At 40.2% G+C, this 18299-nt stretch overlaps 1 long non-coding RNA gene across 1 annotated transcript; it reads left to right on the top strand.

Annotated features, from left to right (window-relative positions):
- Positions 1–4421: 4421 nt before the first annotated feature.
- LOC104587023 (uncharacterized) lies at positions 4422–15797 on the top strand. The gene is made up of 20 exons (XR_016085159.1): positions 4422–5065; positions 5201–5255; positions 5375–5611; positions 5721–5800; positions 5882–5969; positions 6098–6893; positions 7012–7249; positions 7359–7438; positions 7520–9431; positions 9541–9620; positions 9702–9780; positions 9909–10514; positions 10650–10704; positions 10823–11060; positions 11170–11249; positions 11337–12151; positions 12288–12341; positions 12460–12698; positions 13687–13733; positions 15345–15797. It is a non-coding gene; the product is annotated as an uncharacterized LOC104587023 (long non-coding RNA).
- Positions 15798–18299: the final 2502 nt, after the last annotated feature.

Consider the following 18299-nt stretch of genomic DNA (forward strand, 5'->3'; position numbering starts at 1 on the left):
AATCGTTGAGCCGGATCCTTTATAAATGGTTGGGTCGATTCGGGCCAGTCGGGTAGACCTGAACCGTACAGCCCCTTCAAGAACATGAACGATGATAGCAATTGTGATGCATCAAGGTTGGTATCCCTTTTCCTTCTCCCTTCGGACCTGTACTTCGGGGTAAGGACCTTTCAAAACCGCACTCGATGTTCGTACCTTTGTTATTGAGGCCTAAGATTTTCTCCGGCGAAGTTGGTTTTGGATTTTCACGAATTAATAAATTCTGCTAATGCTATTTCTGCCTTGTCATGGCAGGAACATTCTAATGGTTTCGGATTGTCAACTGCCGTATCAGGATGACTGCCATGGGGTAAGCCACCATTGGTTAAATCTGTTGGAACTTTTTATAAGTGCTTCTCTTGCTTTATTGACGTTTTTTGTGGCTGTAACTTCTTTATATTTTCTAATACTCCCCTTGGTCTCTACAGGCATTGCCACTTCCATGAGATTGCGTCATTGGAGCAGATTCAAACGGTCGAATTGGAGAAGTAGTCCGCCGAGGCCTTGCATACGCTGGAGTCTAGAATAAGCCACTCTAACCCATTTCTTCTATATTCACTTGCAAACTATTTCTCGTCCACTTGTTCCTGATGAGATATTCTTGACAGGTGAAGGGCGTGAGCGCAATGGTGATTCGGAAGCGATACGGATGCGGAACCTGTACAGGTATGCGTTTTTTGTACAATGTCTGCATACCCAAAATTATATCATTTTTGGAAGACGAGGTCTGTCGGTCGTTGCAGTGGCTATAATATCCTTGGGTCTTATGGGTGCAGGCATGGAGAATGCTCGACTTGCACGCAAGCTCTGCAAGCTCTCACGGCTTTACTATGAGGAAGCTGGTCCAATCTTCCGTGTAAGCTTCTCAACTCTCCACTTCATTCTGTGTCCTCTTTTGGGTGTATGGCTTTCTAATTCGCTGTGGTTAAATGCGTAGTTTTGGACTCCTCGAGGCGTTGCTACTTTTGGGGAGGGCATTCCGACTATATCGTGCCATACTATTGTTTCCGCTTTCCGTTAATAATGTAAGTATATCTGATACATCCTTTGCTTAAAAGACTTCCATTTTCTTTTAATTCCTTCGGATAAGTGACTGATTATTTCTCGTCATGCTTTGAATGGTGGCTCGACCGGAAATTGGCCGCAATTCAAGATAGGGCTGTCAACGGGTGGGATCTGGGTCCGGTCTAGGTTGCAGCACTCCCGAGTAGATCATTTTTTGGGACAAAACCTTAGACCCAAAACCGTCCATTTTAACTTAAAATTTAGGTTGAAACAAATACATATGTTTGAAACCGAACCATTTAAGCTAAAGGACACCACTTTTCTTATTTAAATCGCAAACTAAAATTTAAACTTTAATCATATATGATTAATAAAATTGATAAAAAATACTTAGTTACTTATATGTTAAAACGTCAGGCACCTTTATTTATCTATATATGTATCAGACTCGACATTTAAACCTATTATAAGAGCGAAACCGTAAGAAAACGAATGAAAGAATATATAAGGTTAGCAAAATAGTCGGTTTTGGGCATGAATCGATTCGGGAGGGGCGAGTACCGGGACCGACCCAATTATTTATTTCAACATAATCGTGGAGCCGGATCCTTTATAAATTGTTGGGTCGATTCGGGCCAGCCGGGTAGACCTGAACCGTTGACAGCCCCTTCAAGAACATGAACGGTGGTAGCTATTGTGGTGCAGCAAGGTTGGTATCCCTTTTCCTTCTCCCTTCGGAGCTGTACTTCGAGGTAAGGACCTTTCAAAACTGCACTCGATGTTCGTACCATTGTTTTTGAGGCAAAAGATTTTGTCCTGCGAAGTTGGTCTTGGATTTTCACGAATTAATAAATTCTGCTAATGCTATTTCTGCCTTGTCATTGCAGGAACATTCTAATGGGTTCGGATTGTCAACTGCCGTATCAGGATGACTGCCATGGCGTAAGCCACCATTGGTTAAATCTGTTGGAACTTTTTATAAGTGCTTCTCTTGCTTTATTACCGTTTTTTGTGGCTGTAACTTCTTTATATTTTCTAATACTCCCCTTGGTTTTTACAGGCATTGCCACTTCCATGAGATTGCGCCATTGGAGCAGATTCAAACGGTCGAATTGGAGTAGTAGTCCGCCGAGGCCTTGCATACGCTGGAGTCCAGAATACGCCACTCTAACCCATTTCTTCTATATTCACTTGTAAACTATTTCTTGTCCACCTGTTTCTGATTAGATATTCTTGACAGGTGAAGGGCGTTAGCGCAAAGAAGATTCGGAAGCGATACGGATGCGGAAGCTATACAGGTATGCGTTTTTTGTACAATGTCTGCATACCTAAAATTATATCATTTTTGGAAGACAAGGTCTGTCGGTCGTGGCTGTGGCTATAATATCCTTGGGTCTTATGGGTGCAGGCATGGAGAATGCTCAACTTGCAGGCAAGCTCTGCAAGCTCTCACGGCTTTACTATGAGGAAGCTGGTCCAATCTTCCGTGTAAGCTTAACAACTCTCCACTTCATTCTGTGTCCTCTTTAGGGTGTATGGCTTTCTAATTCGCTCTGGTTAAATGCATAGTTTTGGACTCCTCGAGGCGTTGCTACTTTTGGGGAGGGCATTCCGACTATATCGCACCATACTATTGTTTCCGCTTTCCGTTGATAATGTAAGTATATGTGACACATCCTTTGCTTAAAGGACTTCCATTTTCTTTTAGTTCCTTCGAATAAGTGACTGATTATTTCTCGTCATGCTTTGAATGGTGGCTCGACCGGAAATAGGCCGCAATTCAAGATGGGGCTGTCAACGGGTGTGATCCGGGTCCGGTCTAGGTAGAAGCACTCCCGAGTAGATCATTAAATGGGACAAAACCTTAGACCCAAAACCGTCCTTTTTAACTTAAAATTTAGGTTGAAACTAAAACATAGGTTTAAACCGAACAATTTAAGCTAAACGACACCACTTTTGTTATTTAAATCGCAAACTAATATTTAAACTTTAATCATATATCGTTAATAAAATTGATAAAAAAATACTAAGTTACTTATATGTTAAAACGTCAGGCAACTTTATTTATCTATGTATGTATCAGACTCGACATTTAAACCTATGATAAGAGAGAAACCGTAAGAAAACGAATGAAATAATATATATGGTTAACAAAATAGTCGGTTTTGGGCATGAATCGATTCAGGAGGTGCGAGTACTAGAACCGACCCAATTATTTATTTCAACATAATCGTGGAGGCGGATTCTTTATAGATGGTTGGGTCGATTCGGGCCAGCCTGGTAGACCTGAACCGTTGACAGCCCCTTCAAGAACATGAACGATGATAGCAATTGTGCTGCAGCAAAGTTGGTATCCCTTTTCCTTTTCCCTTCGGACCGGTACTTCGAGGTAAGGACCTTTCAAAACCGCACTCGATGTTCGTACCTTTGTTATTGAGGCATAAGATTTTGTCCTGCGATGTTGGTTTTGGATTTTCACGAATTAATAAATTCTGCTAATGCAATTTCTGCCTTGTCATTGCAGGGACATTCTAATGGGTTCGAATTCTCAACTACCGTATCAGAATGACTGCCATGGGATAAACCACCATTGGTTATATCTATTGGAACTTTTTATAAGGGCTTCTCTTGCTTTATTGCCATTTTTTGTGGCTGTAACTTCTTTATATTTTCTAATACTCCCCTTGGTTTCTACAGGCATTGCCACTTCCATGAGATTGCGCCATTGGAGCAGATTCAAACGGTCGAATTGGAGCAGTAGTGCGCCGAGGCCTTGCATATGCTGGAGTCCAGAATAAGCCACTCTAACCCATTTCTTCTATATTCACTTCTAAACTATTTCTTGTCCACCTGTTTCTGATTAGATATTCTTCACAGGTGAAGGGCGTGAGCGCAAAGGAGATTCGGAAGCGATACGGATGCGGAAGCTGTACAGGTATGCGTTTTTTGTACAATGTCTGCATACCTAAAATTATATCATTTTTGGAAGACAAGGTCTGTCGGTCGTGGCAGTGGCTATAATATCCTGGGTCTTATCTGTGCAGGCATGGAGAATGCTCGACTTGCAGTTAAGCTCTGCAAGCTCTCCCGGCTTTACTATGAGGAAGCAGGTCCAATCTTCCATGTAAGCTTCTCAACTCTCCACTTCATTCTGTGTCCTCTTTTGGGTGTTTGGCTTTCTAATTCGCTCTGGTTAAATGCGTAGTTTTGGACTCCTCGAGCCGTTGCTACTTTTGGGGAGGGCATTCCGACTATATCGCGCCATACTATTGTTTCCGCTTTCCGTTAATAATGTAAGTATATGTTACACATCCTTTGCTTAAAGGACTTCCATTTTCTTTTAATTCCTTCGGATAAGTGACTGATTATTTCTCGTCATGCTTTGAATGGTGGCTCGACCGGAAATTGGCCGCCATTCAAGATAGGGCTGTCAACGGATGGGATCCGGGTCTAGTCTAGGTAGAAGCACTCCCGAGTAGATCATTAAATGGGACAAAACCTTAGACCCAAAACCGTCCATTTTAAATTAAAATTTAGGTTGAAACTAAAACAAAGGTTTAAAACCGAACCATTTAAGCTAAAAGACACCACTTTATTTAAATCGCAAACTAAAATTTAAACTTTAAACATATATGGTTAATAAAATTGATAAAAAAATACTAAGTTACTTATATGTTAAAACGTCAGGCACCTTTATTTATCTATGTATGTATCAGACTCGACATTTAAACCTATGATAAGAGAGAAACCGTAAGAAAACGAATGAAATAATATATATGGTTAACAAAATAGTCGGTTTTGGGCATGAATCGATTCGGGAGGTGCGAGTACCGGAACCGACCCAATATTTATTTCAGCATAATCGTGGAGCCGGATCCTTTTTAGATGGTTCGGTCGATTCGGGCCAGCCGGGTAGACCTGAACCGTTGACAGCCCCTTCAAGAACATGAACGATGATGGCGATTGTGCTGGAGAAAGGTTGGTATCCCTTTTCCTTCTCCCTTCGGACCGGTACTTCGAGGTAAGGACCTTTCAAAACCGCACTCGATGTTCGTACCTTTGTTATTGAGGCATAAGATTTTGTCCTGCGAAGTTGGTTTTGGATTTTCACGAATTAATAAATTCTGCTAATGCAATTTCTGCCTTGTCATTGCAGGAACATTCTATTGGGTTCGAATTGTCAACTGCCGTACCAGGATGACTGCCATGGGGTATGCCACCATTGGTTATATCTGTTGGAACTTTTTATAAGGGCTTGTCTTGCTTTATTGCCGTTTTTTGTGGCTGTAACTTCTTTATATTTTCTAATACTCCCCTTGGTTTCTACAAGCATTGCCACTTCCATGAGATTGCGTCATTGGAGCAGATTCAAACGGTCGAATTGAAGCAATAGTCCGCCGAGGCCTTGCATACGCTGGAGTCCAAAATAAGCCACTCTAAACCATTTCTTCTATATTCACTTGTAAACTATTTCTCGTCCACCTGTTCCTGATTAGATATTCTTGACAGGTGAAGGGCGTGAGCGCAAAGGAGACTCGGAAGCGATACGGATGCGGAACCTGTACAGGTATGCGTTTTTTGTACAATATCTGCATACCTCAATTATATCATTTTTGGAAGACAAGGTCTGTCGGTCATGGCAGTGGCTATAATATCCTTGGGTCTTATGGGTGCAGGCCTGGAGAATGCTCGATTTGCAGGCAAGCTCTGCAAGCTCTCACGGCTTTACTAGGAGGAAGCTGGTCCAATCTTCCGTGTAAGCTTCTCAACTCTCCACTTCATTTTGTGTCCTCTTTTGGGTGTATGGCTTTCTAATTCGCTCTGGTTAAATGCGTAGTTTTGGACTCCGCGAGGCATTGCTACTTTTGGGGAGGGCATTCCGACTATATCGCGCCATACTATTATTTCCGCTTTCCGTTAATAATGTAAGTATATCTGACACATCCTTTGCTTAAAGGACTTCCATTTTCTTTTAATTCCTTCGGAGAAGTGACTGATTATTTCTCGTCATGCTTTGAATGGTGGCTCCACCGGAAATTGGCCGCAATTCAAGATAGGGCTATCAACGGGTGTGATCCGGGTCCGGTCTTGGTAGAAGCACTCCCGAGTAGATCATTAAATGGGACAAAACCATAGACCCAAAACCGTCCATTTCAACTTAAAATTTAGGTTGAAATAAAAACATAGGTTTAAAACCGAACCATTTAAGCTAAAAGACACCACTTTTCTTATTTAAATCGCAAACTAAAATTTAAACTTTAATCATTTATCGTTAATAAAATTGATAGAAAAATACTAAGTTACTTATATGTTAAAACGTCTGGCACCTTTATTTATCTATCTATGTATCAGACTCGACACTTTAAACCTCTGAAAAGAGAGAAACCGTAAGAAAATGAAAGAAATAATATATATGATTAACAAAATAGTCGGTTTTGGGCTTGAATCGATTCGGGAGGTGCGAGTACCGGAACCGACCCAATTATTTATTTCAACATAATCATAGAGCCGGATCCTTTATAAGTTGTTGGGTCGATTCGGGCCAGCCGGGTAGACCTGAACCGTTGACAGCACCTTCAAGAACATGAACGATGATAGCGATTATGCTGCAGCAAGGTTGGTATCCCTTTTCCTTCTCCCTTCGGACCTGTACTTCGAGGTAAGGACCTTTCAAAACCGCACTCGACATTCGTACCTTTGTTATTGAGGCATAAGATTTTGTCCTGCGAAGTTGGTTTTGGATTTTCACGAATTAATAAATTCTGCTAATGCAATTTCTGCCTTGTCATTGCAAGAACATTCTATTGGGTTCGGATTGTCATCTGCCGTATCCGGATGACTGGCATGAGGTAAGCTACAATTGGTTAAATCTATTGGAACTTTTTGTAAGGGCTTCTCTTGCTTTATTGCCCTTTTTTGTGGCTGTAACTTCTTTATATTTTCTAATACTCCCCTTGGCTTCTACAGGCATTGCCACTTCCCTGAGATTGCGTCATTGGAGCAGATTCAAACGGTTGAATTGGAGCAGTAGTCCGCCGAGGCCTTGCATACGCTGGAGTCCAGAATAAGCCACTCTAACCCCTTTCTTCTATATTCACTTGTAAACTATTTCTTGTCCACCTGTTTCTGATTAGATATTCTTGACAGGTGAAGGGCGTGAGCGCAAAGGAGACTCAGAAGCGATACGGATGCGGAAGCTGTACAAGTATGCGTTTTTTGTACAATGTCAGCATACCTAAATTATTTCATTTTTGGTAGACAAGGTCTGTCGGTCGTGGCAGTGGCTATAATATCCTTGGGTCTTATTGGTGCAGGCAAGGAAAATGCCTGACTTGCAGGCAAACTCTGCAATCTCTCACGGCTTTACTAGGACGAAGCTGGTCCAATCTTCCTTGTAAGCTTCTCAACTCTCCACTTCATTCTGTGTCCTCTTTTGGGTGTATGGCTTTCTAATTCGCTCTGGTTAAATGCGTAGTTTTGGACTCCTCGAGGCGTTGCTACTTTTGGGGAGGGCATTCCGACTATATCGCGCCATACTATTGTTTCCGCTTTCCGTTAATAATGTAATTATATCTGACACATCCCTTGCTTAAAGGACTTCCATTTTCTTTTAATTCTTTCGGATAAGTGACTGACTATTTCTCGTCATTCTTTGACTGGTGGCTCGACCGGAAATTGGCCGCCATTCAAGATAGGGCTGTCAACGGGTGGGATCCGGGTCCGGTCTAGGTAGAAGCACTCCCGAGTAGATCATTAATTGGGACAAAATCTTAGACCCAAAACCGTCCATTTTAACTTAAAATTTAGGTGGAAACTACAACATAGGTTTAAAACCGAACCATTTAAGCTAAAAGACACCACTTTTCTTATTTAAATTGATAGAAAAATACTAAGTTACTTGTATGTTAAAACGTTAGGCACCTTTATTTATCTATCTATGTATCAGACTCGACACTTTAATCCTATGATAAGGGAGAAACCGTAAGGAAACGAAGGAAATAATATATATGATTAACAAAATAGTCGGTTTTGTGCATGAATCGATTCGGGAGGGGCGAGTACCGGAGCCGACCCAATTATTTATTTCAACATAATCGTGGAGCCGGATCCTTTATAAATGGTTGGGTCGATTCGGGCCAGCTGGGTAGACCTGAACCGTTGACAGCCCCTTCAAAAACATGAACGATGATAGCGATTGTGCTGCTGCAAGGTTCGTATCCCTTTTCCTTCTCCCTTCGGACCTGTACTTCGAGGTAAGGACCTTTCAAAACCATTTAAGCTAAAAGACACCACTTTTCTTATTTAAATTGATAGAAAAATACTAAGTTACTTGTATGTTAAAACGTTAGGCACCTTTATTTATCTATCTATGTATCAGACTCGACACTTTAATCCTATGATAAGGGAGAAACCGTAAGGAAACGAACCATTTAAGCTAAAAGACACCACTTTTCTTATTTAAATTGATAGAAAAATACTAAGTTACTTGTATGTTAAAACGTTAGGCACCTTTATTTATCTATCTATGTATCAGACTCGACACTTTAATCCTATGATAAGGGAGAAACCGTAAGGAAACGAAGGAAATAATATATATGATTAACAAAATAGTCGGTTTTGTGCATGAATCGATTCGGGAGGGGCGAGTACCGGAGCCGACCCAATTATTTATTTCAACATAATCGTGGAGCCGGATCCTTTATAAATGGTTGGGTCGATTCGGGCCAGCTGGGTAGACCTGAACCGTTGACAGCCCCTTCAAAAACATGAACGATGATAGCGATTGTGCTGCTGCAAGGTTCGTATCCCTTTTCCTTCTCCCTTCGGACCTGTACTTCGAGGTAAGGACCTTTCAAAACCGCACTCGATGTTCGTACCTTTGTTATTGAGGCATAAGATTTGGTCCTGCGAAGTTGGTTTTGGATTTTCACGATTTAATAAATTCTGCTAAAGCTATTTCTGCCTTGTCATTGCAGGAACATTCTAATGGGTTCGGATTGTCTACTGCCGTATCAGGATGACTACCATGGTGTAAGCCACCATTGGTTAAATCTATTGGAACTTTTTATAAGGGCTTCTCTTGCTTTATTGCCGTTTTTTGTGGCTGTAAATTCTTTATATGTTCTAATACTCCCCTTGGCTTCTACATGCATTACCACTTCCATGAGATTGCGCCATTGGAGCAGATTCAAACGGTCGAATTGGAGCAGTAGTCCGCCGAGGCCTTGCATACGTTGGAGTCCAGAATAAGCCACTCTAACCCATTTCTTCTATATTCACTTGTAAACTATTTCTTGTCCACCTGTTTCTGATTAGATACTCTTCACAGGTGAAGGGCGTGAGCGCAAAGGAGATTCGGAAGCGATACGGATGCGGAAGCTGTACAGGTATGCGTTTTTTGTACAATGTCTGCATACCTAAAATTATATCATTTTTGGAAGACAAGGTCTGTCGGTCGTGGCAGTGGCTATAATATCCTGGGTCTTATTTGTGCAGGCATGGAGAATGCTCGACTTGTAGGCAAGCTCTGCAAGCTCTCCCGGCTTTACTATGAGGAAGCAGGTCCAATCTTCCATGTAAGCTTCTCAACTCTCCACTTCATTCTGTGTCCTCTTTTGGGTGTTTGGCTTTCTAATTCGCTCTGGTTAAATGCGTAGTTTTGGACTCCTCGAGGCGTTGCTACTTTTGGGGAGAGCATTCCGACTATATCGCGCCATACTATTGTTTCCGCTTTCCGTAAGTATATGTTACACATCCTTTGCTTAAAGGACTTCCATTTTCTTTTAATTCCTTCGGATAAGTGACTGATTATTTCTCGTCATGCTTTGAATGGTGGCTCGACCGGAAATTGGCCGCCATTCAAGATAGGGCTGTCAACGGGTGGGATCCGAGTCCGGTCTAGGTAGAAGCACTCTCGAGTAGATCATTGATTGGGACAAAACCTTAGACCCAAAACCGTCCATTTTAACTTAAAATTTAGGTTGAAACTACAACATAGGTTTAAAACCGAACCATTTAATCTAAAAATCACCACTTTTCTTATTTAAATCTCAAACTAAAATTTAAACTTTAATCATATATCGTTAATAAAATTGATAGAAAAATACTAAGTTACTTGTTTGTTAAAACGTCAGACACCTTTATTTATCTATCTATGTATCAGACTCGACACTTTAAACCTATGATAAGAGAGAAACCGTAAGAAAACGAAGGAAATAATATATATGGTTAACAAAATAGTCGGTTTTGGGCATGAATCGATTCGGGAGGGGCGAGTATCGGAACCGACCCAATTATTTATTTCAACATAATCGTGGAGCTGGATCCTTTATAAATGGTTGGGTCGATTCGGGCCAGCCGGGTAGACCTGAACCGTAGACAGCCCCTTCAGGAACATGAACGATGATAGCGATTGTGCTGCAGCAAGGTTCGTATCCCTTTTCCTTCTCCCTTCGGACCTGTACTTCGAGGTAAGGACCTTTCAAAACCGCACTCGATGTTCGTACCTTTGTTATTGAGGCATAATATTTGGTCCTGCGAAGTTGGTTTTGGATTTTCACGATTTAATAAATTCTGCTAATGCAATTTCTGCCTTGTCATTACAGGAACATTCTAATGGGTTCGGATTGTCAACTGCCATATCAGAATGACTGGCATGGGGTATGCCACCATTGGTTATATCTGTTGGAACTTTTTATAAGGGCTTCTCTTGCTTTATTGTCGTTTTTTGTGGTTGTAACTTCTTTTAATTTTCTAATACTCCCCTTGGCTTCTACAGGCAATGCAACTTCCTTGAGATTGCATCATTGGAGCAGATTCTAACGGTCGAATTGGAGCAGTAGTCCGCCGAGGCCTTGCATACGCTAGAGTCCAGAATAAGCCACTCTAACCCATTTCTTCTATATTCACTTGTAAACTATTTCTCGTCCACCTGTTCCTGATGAGATATTCTTGACAGGTGAAGGGCGTGAGAGCAAAGGACAGTCGGAAGCGATATGGATGCGGAAGCTGTGCAGGTATGCATTTTTTTTACAATGTCTGCATACCTAAATTATATCATTTTTGGAAGGCAAGGTCTGTCAGTCGTTGCAGTGGCTATAATATCCTTGGGTCTTATGAGTGCAGGCACGGAGAATGCTCGACTTGCAGGCAAGTTCTGCAAGCTCTCACGGCTTTACTATGAGGAAGCTGGTCCAATCTTCCGTGTAAGCTTCTCAACTCTCCACTTCATTATGTGTCCTCTTTTGTGTGTATGGCTTTCTAATTCGCTCTGGTTAAATGCGTACTTTTAGACTCCTCGAGGCGTTGCTACTTTTGGGGAGGGCATTCCGATTATATCGCGCCATACTATTGTTTCCGCTTTCCGTTAATAATGTAAGTATATCTGACACATCCCTTGCTTAAAAGACTTCCATTTTCTTTTAATTCCTTCGGATAAGTGACTGACTATTTCTCGTCATGCTTTGAATGGTGACTCGACCGGAAATTGGCCGCCATTCAAGATAGGGCTGTCAACGGTTGGATCCGGGTCCGGTCTTGGTAGAAACACTCCCGAGTAGATCATTAATTGGGACAAAACCCTAGACCCAAAACTTTCCATTTTAACTTAAAATTTAGGTTGAAACATAAACATAGGTTTAAAACCGAACCATTTAAGCTAAAAGACACCACTTTTCTTATTTAAATCTCAAATTAAAATTTAAACTTTAGTCATATATCGTTAATAAAATTGATAGAAAAATACTAAGTTACTTATATGTTAAAACGTCAGGAACCTTTATTTATCTATCTATGTATCAGATTCGACACTTTAAACCTATGATAAGAGAGAAACCGTAAGAAAACGAAGGAAATAATATATATGGTTAACAAAATAGTCGGTTTTGGGCATGAATCGATTCGGGAGGGGCGAGTACCGGAACCGGCCCAATTATTTATTTCAACATAAGCATGGAGCCGGATCCTTTATAAATGGTTGGGTCGATTCGGGCCAGCCGGGTAGGCCTGAACCGTTGACAGCACCTTCAAGAACATGAACAATGGTAGCGATTGTGTTGCAGCAAGCTTGGTATCGCTTTTCCTTCTCTCTTCGGACCTGTACTTCGAGGTAAGGACCTTTCAATACCACGCTCGATGTTCGTACTTTTGTTTCTGAAACATAAGATTTTGTCCTGCGAAGTTGGTTTTGGATTTTCACGAATTAGTAAATTCTGCTAATGCAATTTCTGCCTTGTCATTACAAGAACATTCTAATGGGTTCGGATTGTCAACTGCCGTATCAGAATGACTGCCATGCGGTAAGCCACCATTGGTTATATCCGTTGGAACTTTTTATAAGGGCTTCTCTTGCTTTATTGCCGTTTTTTGTGGCTGCAACTTCTTTTAATTTTCTAATACTCCCCTTGGCTTCTACAGGCATTGCCACTTGCATGAGATTGCGTCATTGGAGCAGATTCAAACGGTCGAATTGGAGCAGTAGTCCGCCGAGGCCTTGCATACGCTGGAGTCCAGAATAAGCCACTCTAACCCATTTTTTTCTATATTCACTTGTAAACTATTTCTCGTCCACCTGTTCCTGATTAGATATTCTTGACAGGTGAAGGGCGTGAGCGCAAAGGAGACTCGGAAGCGATACGGATGCGGAAGCTGTACAGGTATGCGTTTTTTGTACAATATCTGCATACCTAAATTATATCATTTTTGGAGCAGTAGTCCACTGAGGCCTTGCATATGTCATAATGTACATCATGCTGATTGGAGCTAAGGGCATACAATGTCTAACAAGAATTTTATTGTACTAGAAAAATATGACACAAATGTTAATACAAGTACAATGGAGCTGGCCCAATTGCTACTCTCCCCACGCATCCCATCAATCCCTATATACAGACAACATTCCATACATTAATATTATTAACCACTGCATTGATTTGAGGCACTTCTACGTATTTGATTGAGCTAAACATTTATAGTAATTAGGTGCCAGAAGTGACTTTACTTTCACCAAATTCCAGTCAAACTTGTTTTTTGTAATAAGTTTGTTTCTGATCTTTTATGGCACTGAACAGAGTAGAATGGTGGAAGAGGATTCATGTTGTCTGCTATTTGTGTATATAAAATCAAGAAGGGTGTATAATATGGAACATTATAAAAGAAAATGAAGTAGAGGTCAAGCAAAAAGGTATATGAGCTTGCCATGGCAGTGAAGACCCACTTTACAATGCATCCTGGTTGGGCCCCCATTTTAGCTAGATCATCGGCAACAACATTCAAATCCTAGAAATGTGCCTCAATACAGTTGGAAAAACCCAAAGAGAGTCTGAATTTCATTAAGCATGTGGAGATATCTCCACAGACCTCCTTCAAATCCTATACCAACCTAATTGTATATGGTAATCCCTTTCAATCAGGACAGATAAAGAGCTTAATCCCATGGTGACCCAAAACCAAAAAGAAACACCATTATGTTCACCTCTATAAATGTGTTCTGGGTTCCAAAGGTTTATCAGCTGACATTTAATGTACATGAATATTACTTATATACTCATGAAATTGTTTGGTTCATTCAGGATACAACTTCATACTTCCTATATAGTATGTTTTAGAGAATTAATTATTATTTTTTTCAATTTTTAATTTCAGAACCATGTTATAACTCCAGAAAAATGGAATTCATGCAGGGAGCTATTGTAAGTGGAAACCATGCAGATATTGTTGTATGGGAACCTGATGCTGAATTTGAACTCAATGAGAACCATGCTAGATACCATAAGCATCTTGCATGTTTTTTTTCTTACATGTGCTTTTCTTGTTACTAAGGGAAAAATGATCAAGTTGATGCTTGCCAGCTTGATTAAACAACTTCACTTTTTACATGATGCCTGGATTTCACAAAATGAAAAACAAGTGTTCCCTCTAGTTTATTTTTTCATTGTTTACTATCATTAATTAAGCCCAAAATATGTAGCAAATGGATCATATATTTCTCATGCTCTGTTTTGATTCTTCCATCACAGTTTCTGGTCTTAATGATCTGTGTCCCACAGGTTACTGGAAATGCTTAAGATTGTGGCCTTCAGTTATACCATGGTCCAATATGTCTTAGGATTGAAAAGTTAACCAAAGAATTCTAGCATTTCTTACTTGATTGTGTTTTCCTCTGTGCACAGAATATCTCGGCCTACATGGGAATGAAACTATCTGGGAATGTTTTGGCAACTTTTGTGAGAGGGAACCTTGTCTACAGTGAGGGGAGACATCCTCTCGCTGCTTGTGGTGTTACGATCCTTGCAAATTAAAGGGATAAGTTGATGGTATGCCATAGAGCCATTATTTAAAGTTCGGTTAGACTTGGTTGGATTAGAAAACATCATTCCTATAGGATTTGGACACCATACTTGGAATCCACCTCAACTTCATCAACTTCCTTAACATAATTGTTATTTCAACATTTTCCGGTTGAGGTAGGGCTTCCTGTATCCTGATTGTAGCCAATGAAAGTACCTCCCTTTTATTGATTTTTGTGCAGAAATTTCTAAGAACTATTCATAGGCAACAAGCCAACCCAGAAACCTCTCCTAAAATCCTTAAAATTCTGGCTCTATGACCTATAATGATCAGACTTATTAGTTTCCCATGCATGCTGCTTATCCTAGTTGTGCATGGGTATCAAACATAGAGAAGAGAGAATGGCCAAGATGGATCTCTTGCCCTCCAATAAAAATCAAATACACCTTTTTGATTTTTCCTTGATTTTTGAGGGTAGGCCTTGGCACAATGGTTGGGTTTGCTCCATTGCCACCTGGGTGATCGGCGTTCAAATCTTGGAAACAGTCTTTCTGTGCAGGGGAAAGGCTGCGTTCTTTTGTCCTTCCCCAGACCTGCATTGGTGAGAGCCTTGAGCACAGGGATACCCTTTTTAAACCAATTCAGAAATCTTTCTTAAAATCCTTAAAAAATCATTACAACTAGGATAAAATATGATTGCACCACAAGATGTCACTATTACTATAGAGAACTAAATGTTTTACATGTAAAGACAAAATATATATATATATACATTAGTTGCTTTTCTTGTTCGAAAACTTCTGTATTCTTTTTTGCATCTTTTTTTTTTTTGTTTTTCAAAATATAAAACACTTGTAGTTAAGTTGTTCATATGTTTGCAGCTTTTGTTTTGATTCTGGGTGATCTAAACTCCAAAGATATTACTTGCACATATATATCTAGTGTTGAAATCATAGTCACTATCATGATAATTGTGTTTTTCCTTGTTATGACATGCAACCTCTTGGGTTTAGAAATCCATTTGTCCAGCGATTGCTCCGAGATCTTGTGGCTGATGTCAATGGAATGGTAGAACTGAGTTTGTTTTCCCCCATTTTCTGCAATGGAGCTACTGCACTAGTGTATGAAACAAGATCACCAAATTCATGTACATACCCTTACCTACATCAGAACAATGAGGATCAACAACATTTGATGAGTCAGATTCATCGTCCCATACATTCTGCATTTGGAATTTAGAGTGGTAATCAAGTGCTTCCTAAAATCGGGATAAACCAAGAAAGAGGATATATTTGTGAAGGGAACAGGCAAGCAGGATGAGATTTGATTTGAAAATTTTCCAAAATGGCATTATGAAGAGAACATTTATCGTACAAAATAAGAATTTATCAAATTGAAATTAAGATGTATTTGTGATTTAAATATTTTAAATGGAGAATGGTTTTTTAAATTTTATTTGTAATTGATTTTTTTTAATTTTTGTATTTCATTTCAATTTAAATGAATATAGATAAAACAGGTAATTTGAAGCAAATTAGAAAAAAAATAAAAACAATGAAAAAAAGTATGGCTCGACAGCTGCTAAAGATGTCATTGACCACCGCTAAAAAATCACACGTCGGACTTATAGCGGCAGGCAATTTAGCATTGTATTTTTAGCGGTAGTTTTGTATTTGTACCGGCAGTCATGGAAACTACCGCTAGAACTTCTAGCGATAATTGTTTTAATGGTTGTTTGTTGGCTGCCAGTAAAATCTATAGCAACAACTTTAGGTACCTTTAGTGGCTGCTAAAAGTCATTTTTCTTGTAGTGTGAATAAGAGAGGAAAAGGGGAAGAAAAAGTATTCAAAATGGTTAATGGTAACCCTTGTCAAAAGAATGTAAAATGCTATGAAGTTGTTAATCAAGGTGATTTACCTTTCAAGAAGATACCTTCCTTTCGATTGTGTATTAATGAAAATGAAGTTTGAGAAGTAAACAATCTCTAACTACCAAATTTACTATTGAAAGAAAAAATAAGCTATAAATTCATATGAAATAAATGAGGGGATCACAAGCATACATTCCTCTAATTGACCTTTAGGTTAGAATTCGAGGGGATCCCTATGGAGTTATTGACTAAGGACAACCTAAGGGTCATCTTAGAAAATGTGGGCCACCTCATCAAATTTGGTGAGAACACCCTATCACAAGAAAGGATTGTCTTTGCAAGAGTCCTTTGAGCTCAATTATTATTGAAGTCACAGCCGGTAGGAGGTGGTCAAACCACTACATATGAAATCATTTATGAAAATGTGAGCAACATTTGAACCTCTTGTGGTTGTATATGTCATAGAAACTTCCAGTGTGGAGCCATGCAAAACAAGACAAGTGTGGATATATAGAATAAAGTAATTTACTATAGTAGGAATTTGAAGAACTTTTTAGCTAACAAAAGAAATGAGAAAGGTCATGTGGCTGGTAGGGAGGCATTTAGGAAGCCGGACCATTTACTCGTGGAGTTTAGATGCTTCAACTGAAAATGAGTAGGGTCTCAAATAGTGCCACTGCCACCACTATTGATCCCATGCATATCCAAATGAGATGGACCCTGAAAAAAAAATAATGATTATCATCGAGACACTTCAACTGAAAGAGGTTTGGAGGAGAATAATAGGAGTTTAGATCTACGTCCCACAATGTCTCATATCACATTCTTACCGTGTATTAGGAATATTTTTGATACATTACAACATCATTTTTGATACATTATCGAGAGATGTTTTCAATACATGACGGGATGTACTGTGGGAGGTTGTAGGGCACTCCTTGTGGAGCGCAGATTTAAACTCTATTAATAAGGCCAGTAATGATCAAACCGAGGACAAAGAAAAGATAATGAGATGGATTTGTTGGGAGAGGAAGATGGAAAAACAATGGTATATCCAAAACAATGAGTATGGTTTTAGTGCTTGGTTGAGTAGTTGTCCCATAGCTTCGGTGATTGATATTAAGGGCTAAGAGATAGTGAAGGTGAGGGATGAGGATCGGGACCTCTACTTCATTAGCTAATCCACAAGGTTATAATCATTGCTTGGAATGTCAGTGGGCATGGAAACCCTATTCAATGCTAATTAACACAATAAGCTCCTTAATGAAACTCATTGTCTGGATTTATTTTTGTGTGTGTGTGTGAAACTAGGGTGAGTCCAAGCAATTTTTTTAGATATTTGAAGTTTGATATTTTTTTTATTGTGAACCACATAGGCTATTAGGGGGGTCTGTATACGGTGGAAGCATAACAATATTAATATGAATATCATCTTGTCTAATGATAGATTAATCCATGTTCATATGTGATGTAGCGCGATCTGGTCACTCCTACCTGTTAGGGATTTCGCTCCTAACTGGTAGCGACTTCGCTCCTATCTGGCAACGGACAACACCTTAGAAGGAGAAGATGACAGTGAAGGATTCCTAGGGAGTTCGCCCGACGGGAACACTCCGATGCTTAAGTTAAGAACTGTGGAGAATAGTAAAAGAGCTAAGAGTGCAGATAGCGCAAGATCACCTTGTTCAAGTCACCCCTGTCCCTTGAGGACCTGGACCCTTATATACTGATGTTTCGTCAAATCGGGTGTAACTGCCATTTGATCCTCTACTACAGCCATTATCGCCAGGCTGATTTGATTGGGGCAGGTATCCGTCGCAGTGTACGGTCCTGTTAGTAGAGAGACGTTATGCAGGGCCGGTGTGTACCACGCCGCCTGACGCGAGACGTGGGAGCAGTCCTCTAGACTGGCAGGTTCTGCGCTGTCAGACAAGAGACGTGGAAGCAGTCTGACAAGCACGGTCTTGTCGGGTAGGAAGCTTTCTGAAGACTTCGAGTTATTCAATAACAAGCTCCTTTGCAGCGAGCTCCCCTGTAATGAACTCCTTTGTGGCGAACTCCTTTGTAGCGAGCTGCCTCGAACTGTAGCGAGTTGTC

This window comes from Nelumbo nucifera, chromosome 1, assembly GCF_055504915.1.
Source record: "Nelumbo nucifera cultivar China Antique chromosome 1, China Antique-T2T, whole genome shotgun sequence".
Taxonomy (NCBI): domain Eukaryota; kingdom Viridiplantae; phylum Streptophyta; class Magnoliopsida; order Proteales; family Nelumbonaceae; genus Nelumbo; species Nelumbo nucifera.